The sequence below is a fragment of the Gigantopelta aegis genome, chromosome 14, assembly GCF_016097555.1.
Source record: "Gigantopelta aegis isolate Gae_Host chromosome 14, Gae_host_genome, whole genome shotgun sequence".
In the NCBI taxonomy this organism is placed as follows: domain Eukaryota; kingdom Metazoa; phylum Mollusca; class Gastropoda; order Neomphalida; family Peltospiridae; genus Gigantopelta; species Gigantopelta aegis.
In genome coordinates this window covers 47,070,778-47,081,068 of record NC_054712.1, presented here as the reverse complement: position 1 = coordinate 47,081,068, position 10,291 = coordinate 47,070,778, and the positions used below count along the sequence as shown (strand labels likewise).

Sequence of the window (10,291 nt, the reverse complement as noted above, 5' to 3'; positions counted from 1 at the left end):
TTGGAGACAGTACCGGGCTGCGAACCCTGTACCTACCAGCCTGTAGTCTGATGGCTTAACCACTGCGTCGGTAACCAGTACGTATTTCTCCTGAATGTTAGTGTGTTAATCCATTTTTACAACAAAAAAAACCCTACATTTTCTTTAAAACAGCTGAAAATTAAATTTGAGGTTATAATTTTGGTGGGGACATTTACGGTTAACTGCTGTTTGAACCACACTGCAGTCAAGGTTAGCTCTGGCACTCAATTTTTTTTTTAGCAAATTGTGAATTTTAAAGACAATTTGAATTAGCACAATTCATTTTTATTTTGCAAAAGAATTTCATTTAATGATTAATATTTTGTTTAAAATAATGGGTTTATTTCATTTTCAGAGTTTAATAGATGATTTTGTGAAATATTCAACACACTCCGAGCTAACCCTTTTAGTCCACTGCGATACTTGCTATTCTTTACATTAAAGGGACGTACCTAAGGCTTTTTTTTTTTACTATTAGAGCCTTTTTTGATAACTGAAATCATACTTTACTTAAGATTTTATGGTTTAGATTATCAATATCTGTACATTCGAAGTGTTTCGGGTCATCCTGGTGTTTTTAATATCACAAAATGCATTTCTCATATTTTTTTTAATGCACGTATGTCTGAGAAGTAACAGTTACGGAGTCGATTTTTAGAGGGCATTTCACCATTTCAGAGTCACAGACTCATGTTTTATTCAGTTGTAACTTTATCCAAAATGTGTTACAGGTTTGTAGATTAACTAAACTTAGTGTCCATTTTTACAAGTTGAAACTAGGGTCTGCACCTTTAACACACATGTACATATGGTGCATTTTTATGAGGTTGTAGAACTGGAATCTCAATCAAGTGTGTCTGTTATAGACGTGTTAAAGTGTTTAATACTTTCTATTCTTAAGATGTTTTGTCATGTGAAAAAAACCCAGATGTCAGGAGTGAAATAGTTTCATCCATCCACACCTTTTACAGATTTTGTTGTTTGAATTGTGATAATAATTCATGTGCCAATGTGCAATGCTGGTCATATTTTGAGTAATTAAAAATGTGCACATTTTTGTATGCAATCATCATTAAAAATGTCCGACACTAAAATTGTTTTGTTCTTTTTTGTTCAAACTTTTACATTTTTGTTTTATCAGGTGCTTCCCCCCCAAATGATACATATGATATTGGGTGCAAAAATCCTGTTATTAATGCTTTCTAAATTATCAGTCAGTAAAGAGACAGTTATTGTTTTTTTTGTGGAAAAATTTCAATTATACAGGTTGAATGTCTTACAAGAATTGATAGAATCAAACCTGCATGTGAAAAGATGTAATGCCGGCGTCACATGCCCTTAGCGTGGTTCATGTCTAGTACCACCGAGTTTCACTGTGTACAACTGTATTATGTAGTCAAATGCAGGTAGCTTATCAGACAAAGCAGGAGACTTTTATTTCAAAATGTACGGTAACCAGAAGACTTCACGCTATTTTTATTTAGACAATTGATTTAACAAATTCAGCACCCACTTGATAATTAGCATGCACACAAGTCACTGGTTAATGTGTAATATGTGGTTGATCAGAATTGATTCCTGTCTGTAGGCCCATTGGGCTATTTCTTGTTTCAGCCAATGCACCACAACTAGTATATCAAAGGCTGTGATATCTGCTGTCCTGTCCATGGGGAGGTGTGTATAAAAGATCTCTTGCTGCTAATGGAAAAACGTTGCAGATTTCCTCTCTAAGACTATGTCAGAATTACCAAATGTTTGACATCCAATAGCCAATGATTAATATATCAATGCACTCTAGTGGTGTCGTTAAAGAAAACAAACAAACTATAAAAGTAATACACTGGGAAACCGCGAGAGTAAGTCAGCAGCAGGGCTAGCTCTGGGTAATCAGAAAATTTTGCCAAATTATCTAAAAAATGCAAAACCTAGAGCTATTTCCCAACAAAAATATTATTTATTATAAAATTTGTTTTCGCAAATTGATCTGAAAATTTGCATTTGGTGAGTAGCAGAGCTAGCCCTTCAGCAGGGTGGCACCAACCACAACTGCCATAGCTGGGGTAGGAATTGCCGTAGGTCAGGGACTTCACTGATGGCAGGTTTTTACAGCTGCATAACAACATTTCCCATCAGTTGACGGATAGTTTGTTGTAAAAATTACTAGTTTAAAATTGCTGAAGGCAGGCTCAAAATTACTGTAGGCGAGTACTGAATACTGCATAAACATTTAAACATTGCTGTAGGTAACAAATTCTAAAGTTGTTATCCAGGAGTCGGATCTCTTCATCGGGGGAAGAGGTATCTATGCCATCTCCCTACTACTGGCAATACAAAACCATGCCCAAGTTGGTGCATTTCACTACCAGAGAACAAAATAAACCATTTTTTAAAAGAGAAAGTCCATGTGGCATACATACTGGCATACAACAGAAACATTGGTTCTTCCATCCATGAATATGAAAATAATAAAATGAACAAGTGATACATTAGATATAGAGCAACTTTATTGCCATCAAAGAATGATATATTTTCCTCAAATGGGGAACCTACTTTCCTTGTTTTGTCCAGTATAGGAACAACAAAATAAAACATTTTTATTTAAGTTCTAGTAAGAATACAAAATAAAAAATAATAACAAAAGAGTTATCAACTTTGCTAAATTGATTTAAAAAAAAATCTTGTCATGTTAAAGGGCCATATATTATTTTTAATCATGTACCATTTTGATTTTTTAAATTTTGCAAGTGGATATAAAAAAAAAAAATTACTTTTAGGCAGTACAAGATCTCTAAAATATCATGTCCACCTTGGTGTATGCTGACATGGGTAAAAATTCCACATGCATGGCATATGGCTACGTTTTTGTCAACCGGATCATGCAGCAGTAGGTATAAAAACGCATGTGGAAACATGTCTGAAAACACACAAGTGAATACAAAACTGTACTGGTAACCGCATAAAGAGAAACACACATAAAACATGTCCGCAACTGCATACACACAAGTACTCTACACACAACTGTAGTGTGACATTTTTGACATAGGTTAGTTCTGAATGAATCACCCACAGGTACAGGTATGAAAAGAAAGGAATTTTATCATTTAAGGCCTATTGCTAAAACAAAACTTCTTTTATTTTCTAATCCTTGTGGATATAATTTTAAAAACGTTAAATATAATACCCATACATTTTTTTCTTGTATTTATTTTTATGTCAAGAATATAAGCAACAGACATGAATATGAAAGTAATGGATCGCAGTAAATTCATCGAAAGGTCTAGTTAACTCCTGATGATACAGTACACAGAAATCAAATATTTACTCATTGTTCAGTGTCCATATTGTTTTCACAACTGACCAGTCACCTGTGGAAATTTTTCAAGCTTCATCTGGGCACATCTACCAAGCAACTGAAAAGTTATGGGCACGTTCACTGGATAAAACAGTTGGTTTTGCTGAAGTGATTACTTTTCAATTTTTTAACTTATAATCAAGAAGGTTCCTGAAATTTATAGCATTGGCTAAAAAATGGTATATAAATAAATGCCAACAACTGAAGCTTTTTAACAGTGTTGTCAGGATAATGTCACTAATGGAGAATATTCCTGGATTCTAAGTTGGTTGCTTTTAAAAACTGGTTCAAGTCACTTTAACCATGTCTGCTGCTCACATCAGGGGTTTTGGTTGCTGTGTTGGCAGAATGCCAAATCTCTTCTTGATGGTTACTCTGTGCCTGGAGTATTTGTCATCAGGAGAGAATCTGGAGGGGTGTGCGGAAAGGGTTGGCTTGCCTTCACTGTCCACTTTCTACAACAAAATTGAATAAATAAAATCAAAGTCTTACACACAATGACATTAATTCAAACATCTTCAATAAAAGGGGCTAGTATCCAAGATACTGCTGAGACAACTGTCACATTGGGGAACAAGTGGATAGGAGTGGGGTCTGCTCCTGGTATTTATGATTATGCACAAATTAATTCTTGCATAACCTGTCATGACCATAGAATAGATATCAGCCTGCCTTCCCCTCCCCCGATCAGGCTAAAATAGAACCACTACAAAAAAGAACCCTTTCTGTTGGTGAAAACTAAACCATTTAGACTATAATGACACCTTTAATGTATTGGCAAAAAATGGAACCATTTTTTTCTTCTTTAATTGAAAGTTCAAATAACTTAAAATTAAATATTAATTTAAAAATCAACCCTTTAAAGGTGCAGACCCTAGATTTAACTTGTAAAAATGGACACTAAGTTTAGTTAATCCACAAACCTGTAACACATTTGGATAAAGTTACAACAGAGTGAAAGAAGAGTCTGTGACGTTAAAATTGTAAATATCCTTAAAAAAATAGACGAACTCAAATCAATAACCGCTAGTTCTCAGAAGCAAGTGCTTTTTTAAAAATATCAAAAATGCATTTTGTGGTATTAGAAACAACAGAATGACCAGAAACACTTCAGTTCTACGGAAATGGATAATCTAAACAATAAAATAAAAGGAAAGTTTGATTTCAGTGATCATAAATGGCTCCAATAGTGAAAAAACATATTGTTTAAAAACTTGGGTATATCCCTTTAACCAGAGACTGAGCATGGGATTAATAGAATCTATCACTGTTGTGAGATATATCGATACGGCAATTCCAACCCCAGGGACAAAAATGTTTTGTCCTGAGGGTTGAAATTGCATTATCGATACCTCACAATGGCGATTGATTCTTTTTCTTGCCCATTTAATTACAGTAACAAAACATTAATTTTGTAAGCTACGTACGGTTTCAGGGCTAGCTCTGCCACTCGCCAATTGCGAATTTTAGGAATAACTGGCAAATTTTATTTTAATTTGGCGAAAAAATTTCAAGTAATAATTGATGTTTTGTTGGAAAATAACTGGGTTTTGCATTTTTAAAGATAATTTGGCGAAATGCTTTGCTCACCCAGAGCTAGCCCTGGGTTCGTTTATTGTTGACAATTCATAAACATTTCACCTACAAACAATGAAACTCATTTAATCATAAGCTGAAAAATAGTCCAACTTATGCAACGATATAAAAATGCAACAACTTAATATTTTTAAAACAATAATACAACGTGAAATTGCAAACAGAATTTTTAGAAACCTTGAGTTATGACGTCATGCGTATATGTAGAAATCATCTAGCCCTTGGGTCAGACAGATTTATCTAGCCCTAGCCTAGGATCAGACAGATTTTTCTTATGTGCAAAAGCTGGATAACCCTGTCCAGTGGGCAAGAAAGACATGTCTAAACCATGTATGGATAGAGGCGCGTTAGGCCATGAGAATGAAAGTTATAGATTTGTGTCCACCGCTCGCATGCCGTGAAAGGTACCGCTAAACATTTTCATTATGTACAAAAATGTTCATTATTTGCACAAAAAAGGCACTTAATGATCATCACACAAATTCAAGTTCCAAATTGTCAATAGTGGTAATGTCTATGATGTCCTTCGTGCCAATACTGCCATCTCCATCATAAATTCTGAAATGTAGCCCAGTAGAGCATTGAATCCTCAAGCAGGAAGCAGTATATTCCAAATATTGACGAACTCTTGATGTGTCGACCTCATTTGGACTTGAATCTACTATGGAATAATAGATCAATAAAAATAATGAATAATGAAAAAAAGCCTCAAGTGTTTTTAAAATTGTTCGGACACAAATCTATAACTTTCATTCTCTTGGCCTTACTAAAATTACCTGAATCTCAATCTGAATTTACTTACTTTTTATCTGTGGACAACATCTGTACATGTACGTTTACGGATGTCAATATTTATCAAAAATTTATTAAATAAAAAGAATGACATTGTTTACTACACAGTTTAGGCCAATGATATTTTTTATTGTAAATTTAAAATCGTAGGAACGATATTTGAAGAGGTAAATAGAAGATAATCTAGTGGTAGGAGTTCGATTTATATAAATATACATCAGGGTTGAAACGACCCGAATAAAGGGCGAAATGACCCTACCGAGGGACGAAATGACCCGGGGCGAAAGACGATAAAGCCTATTAAAGGGTGACATGCGAATTTGTTTTGCGACAAACGACCCGGATTCGCAAAAGACAGTACTGCAAAGTTTTTATATTGATATGTGGCGATAAACACAAAATAGAGCTTTTATATTTACCTTGAGAGTGTAAACTCGATCACCATTTTCGTTTAAATAATACATTAAAAACATTTTCTCGAATGTTTACCAAAACCACGTTTTCTTCTGTTTTTCTAGACTGGTTATTTACAAGCGAATCATACAACGAACTCAGTCTTCTTGAAACGGTCCGCTTTTTCAGTGGAGCTGTATACACAGATTGTTCTCTCTGCAGACAGATTGAAACGACCAGATGCTTTATTAAAAAGAGACAAAATTTATTTATTAAATTTTTTAAATAATAATATAATGGAATTCATATTGGAAATATTTTATTGAAACATCTATTTATATATTAAATAAAAGAACTGCGTTCGAAGCCCGCGTAGCTCAGTCGGTAGAGCATCAGACTTTTAATCTGAGGGTCTAGGGTTCGAGTCCCTACGTGGGCGTTATTATTTTTTTTTCTGTCAAAAAATACTGAAATATTTAAAAAATAATAATTTTTTTAGTATAGTACAAAATTTATAGTATATTATGCAATTAAAAATATGGTTTGAATCGTTTAATATGTTTTTTTATTTATTTTTTTAACCTTACGCATGTCCTTTTCGCCCCATGTGTCAGTTCGCCCCCAGTCATTTCGCCCCCATCGTTGGTGTGTGTTTTATGTTTGTGCTGAAGATCGAGAAAAAGAAACAGATCTAGTCTGTTAAATATTAAAATAAAAATATATAGCACGTTCGTGTGTATCGCAGCGGCAGGGTTGAAAATTAACATGAAAACCAAGGTCGCCAGCAGGGCCAGTTGAAGAAAAATCTTACTGGCCCTTTTCAAATTCAACTAGCCCTCCAATTATCACATTGGAATTAACTTCAAAGCTAAAATTAAGTGTTTTGTGTTGAATAATAACCGTTTGCGTTAAAGAAAACCAATGAATTGACATTTAACTTCATAATGAATAAAGTAAAAATTCATATAAAAACTTGTTATTATAGTTTTAAACCCATACCGACTCAAAAAAAAAAAAAAAAATAAACAAAAAAAAAAAATAAATAAATAATAAAAATAAAAATTGATAAAGAAATCCAGTATAAACAAACATGTTTCTTTGCAAAGTAGGGCCTACCATTAAATTAAACATATTTTTAATATACGGTAATAGATAATGCAGTCCAGACTAAAGGTAGTAACTGCGCATGCTTTAGTAAACTAGTCTGGGAGTGGCAGTCCCCTTGTGGCCATGCAAGATGGATGGAATAGACTGATTTCCTCGGCAGTGGCTGTTCTCCTAGATAAAATGTTCTCCTAGATAAAATGTTATTTGAGACGGTATGGGTTTAAAACTTAATAAATTAATATGTTTTTTATATGAATTTTATCTTTATTCATTATGTTGGCGCTGTCAAAATATAGAACATGTTCTATATCTTCTGCTGCATTGTAGGCCAGTCAATCTAAGACAAAAAATGGCCTAACCCACCACAAATAGCAAGATTTTTAAAGTGACGTTGTTTTTTTAAACCTTGGACCCACCTAAGTAACATTGTAAAATTCTACTCAAAAATAATGAGTGGAACAGTGTTTATTTTCAGTTTCTAAATGTATCATTGTGTACCTTTTTGTAGTAGATTTGACCATATTTATAAAACATGCTTAATAACAACCCTTATGGTATTTGGTATTTGAAAAATGGAAACTCATTTGATTTTACATAATTCATGGGTGCTGAATCCAAAAATAAATGTTGCCAACTGATCTTTTGATTATTTATCTTTAAAAATTCAAGATGACCGCCAAATATATACAAAAACAAAACATCTAATATCCAGGAGTTTATATGGGGTACGTTTATAATATTATAGGCTATTTTTATGTCTTTTGTATCAGATAATTAATATTTGATACATCTGTGGTGTTTAAATTAACCAGATTACAATAATTCCAAGATGGCCGCCATGTGAGTATTAAATCCCAAAATGTAATATCTGCTTTTAATTGGGGTGCATTTATTATATTAGTGATCATTCCTAATTAGTTTATATGTGAAAGAATTCACTCTTAATACTGATATGATGTTGTAATCTGATTACAATAATTGCAAGATGGCCGCCATGCATCTATCAAAGCAAAAAACAATTGCATGTATATATAATTGGGGTACATTTATACTATCATTGGCCATTCCTATTTTTGTATGTGAATTAATTGATATAGTTGTTATTCTAATGTCTTATCAATAATATCTTACCACATCAGATGCTTAAGAGATTTAGTGAAGCAAGTGATGATTTCAATGTCAGATACTCAGAGATTTAGTGGTGGCAAGTGATGTAGATTAAAAACTTCATTTACTGTAGAACAATAGTCCTTAGAATAAAATAATCATATTTAAGAGTCCCAGTATGGTATTTTTTCACATCATTATATTACAAAGTCAGTTACCAATCAATCTTTCATTAGATCATCACTATTTGCACACATGCCTCTACAATCACTGCATGCCATCATGCAAGGCAAACCAATACTGCGACAACTGCAGCGCTTGTTTGCACAACCCCCTTTGCAAGAACACCTCACAAGTTTTAAGAAGAGACTGGTGCTGCAGCCAAGTCTTAATGTATGGGGATCATCCTCCCATCAGATATTTTCCAACCCCATTCAAGACGATCCAGTTTGTGCCCTTTCCATTCTTGAACCTGGTGAAACACACGGAGACTATGGTATTTGGTAGCTGAGGACGTGGGTGGAAGAACATGTGGGTGAAGGGAAAATTTGGTTACAGCTAACATTTTCTTGAAACCTTACAAATCTTAGTTGATCCAAAGTATCTGATGATCTGCCTTTGTTGAGGCAAACAATTGCCTTTTTTCCTGCTGCGATGATTTCAGATGGTGTCGACTCTAGTTTGCCAAAAACAATGGCTTGTTCAAGGAGTGTTGCATTGCCCTTCAAAAGTTTCAGCCCAAGCCCTTTTCCAATCCCAAACAATCTTGTTTTGTAATAGAATTTGCTTGCTACTTTCACTGATTTTTTATTTTATTTTTTATTTTATTTTATTTTTTAAATTTTTTATTAGCCCAGAAATGTCGATAGTGTCAGGGATGGGGCCCTAAATCACTATCTTACAGATAATGTTGAACATAATAACATTAAATATATATATAATACATAATGAGTGTTGTTAGACGAAATATTTTCAGATTGATTATATATTTTTCCATAGAAAGAGGGAGGGAGGGAGAGATAGATGTGAGAAGGAAGAGAGAAAAGAGAGACGAGAGAGAGAGAGAGAGAGAGAGAGAGAGAGAGAGAGAGAGAGAGAGAGAGAGAGAGAGAGAGAGAGAGAGATGAAGTAAAACAGGACAGCAAGACAGTTTTAACATTAAAAAGCATACATGCACATACACACATACACCAGCACGCAACATAGCTTGATAACAAATGTATACATGTGATTAGTTTCCTATCGGTTGTATTATAGTTTGTTAATGTTCTGTGATACTGCGGGAAGTAGATGTTTTATTAAATTACTATATATTACATCTGTTGCTGGAGACGAGAGGATTTAAATAATAATAATAATAATAATAATAATAATAATAATAATAATAAAAAAATATTATATTAAATAGTTTCAACTAATGAATGATATAGTGACCACTTGGTAAAAAAATTGCTAAGACTGTTCTTACAAAAATATAAATGTTTTTTTATAGAGTATCTTTGTTTAATTTCTTTTTTAAAATGAATGATATTTAACGTAACCTTTTGCACTTTACATTTATATATGAAATACTTAGCTATAAGTAGCAAGAGATCAAAAATATGATCTGTGTTAATGTTGTCTTTAAATCCAAATATGACTAGTTCGAGAGACAGTTTTATGTTACATAAATGATTACAGTACTTCGATAACCAGTTTAAAAACGAATTCCAAAACGTTTGAACAAAGTTACATTCCCAAAAAAGATGTTCTATTGTTTCTTTATTTGCATTACAAAAGGTACATGTTTCAGTATCAATAAGTTGTAGCTTGAAGGCAAAAATATTTGTCGTTAGTATTCTGTGTAATATCCTATATTAGAACCATCTTAATTTTACTTCTTGTGTGGTGAGAAATGGTTTCAAATAAATAATGGGCCAGATA

At 33.3% G+C, this 10,291-nt stretch overlaps 1 non-coding gene across 1 annotated transcript; it reads left to right on the top strand.

Moving 5' to 3' along the window:
• Positions 1-6,520: 6,520 nt before the first annotated feature.
• Positions 6,521-6,593, top strand: Trnak-uuu. The gene has a single exon. It is a non-coding gene; the product is annotated as a tRNA-Lys (tRNA).
• Positions 6,594-10,291: the final 3,698 nt, after the last annotated feature.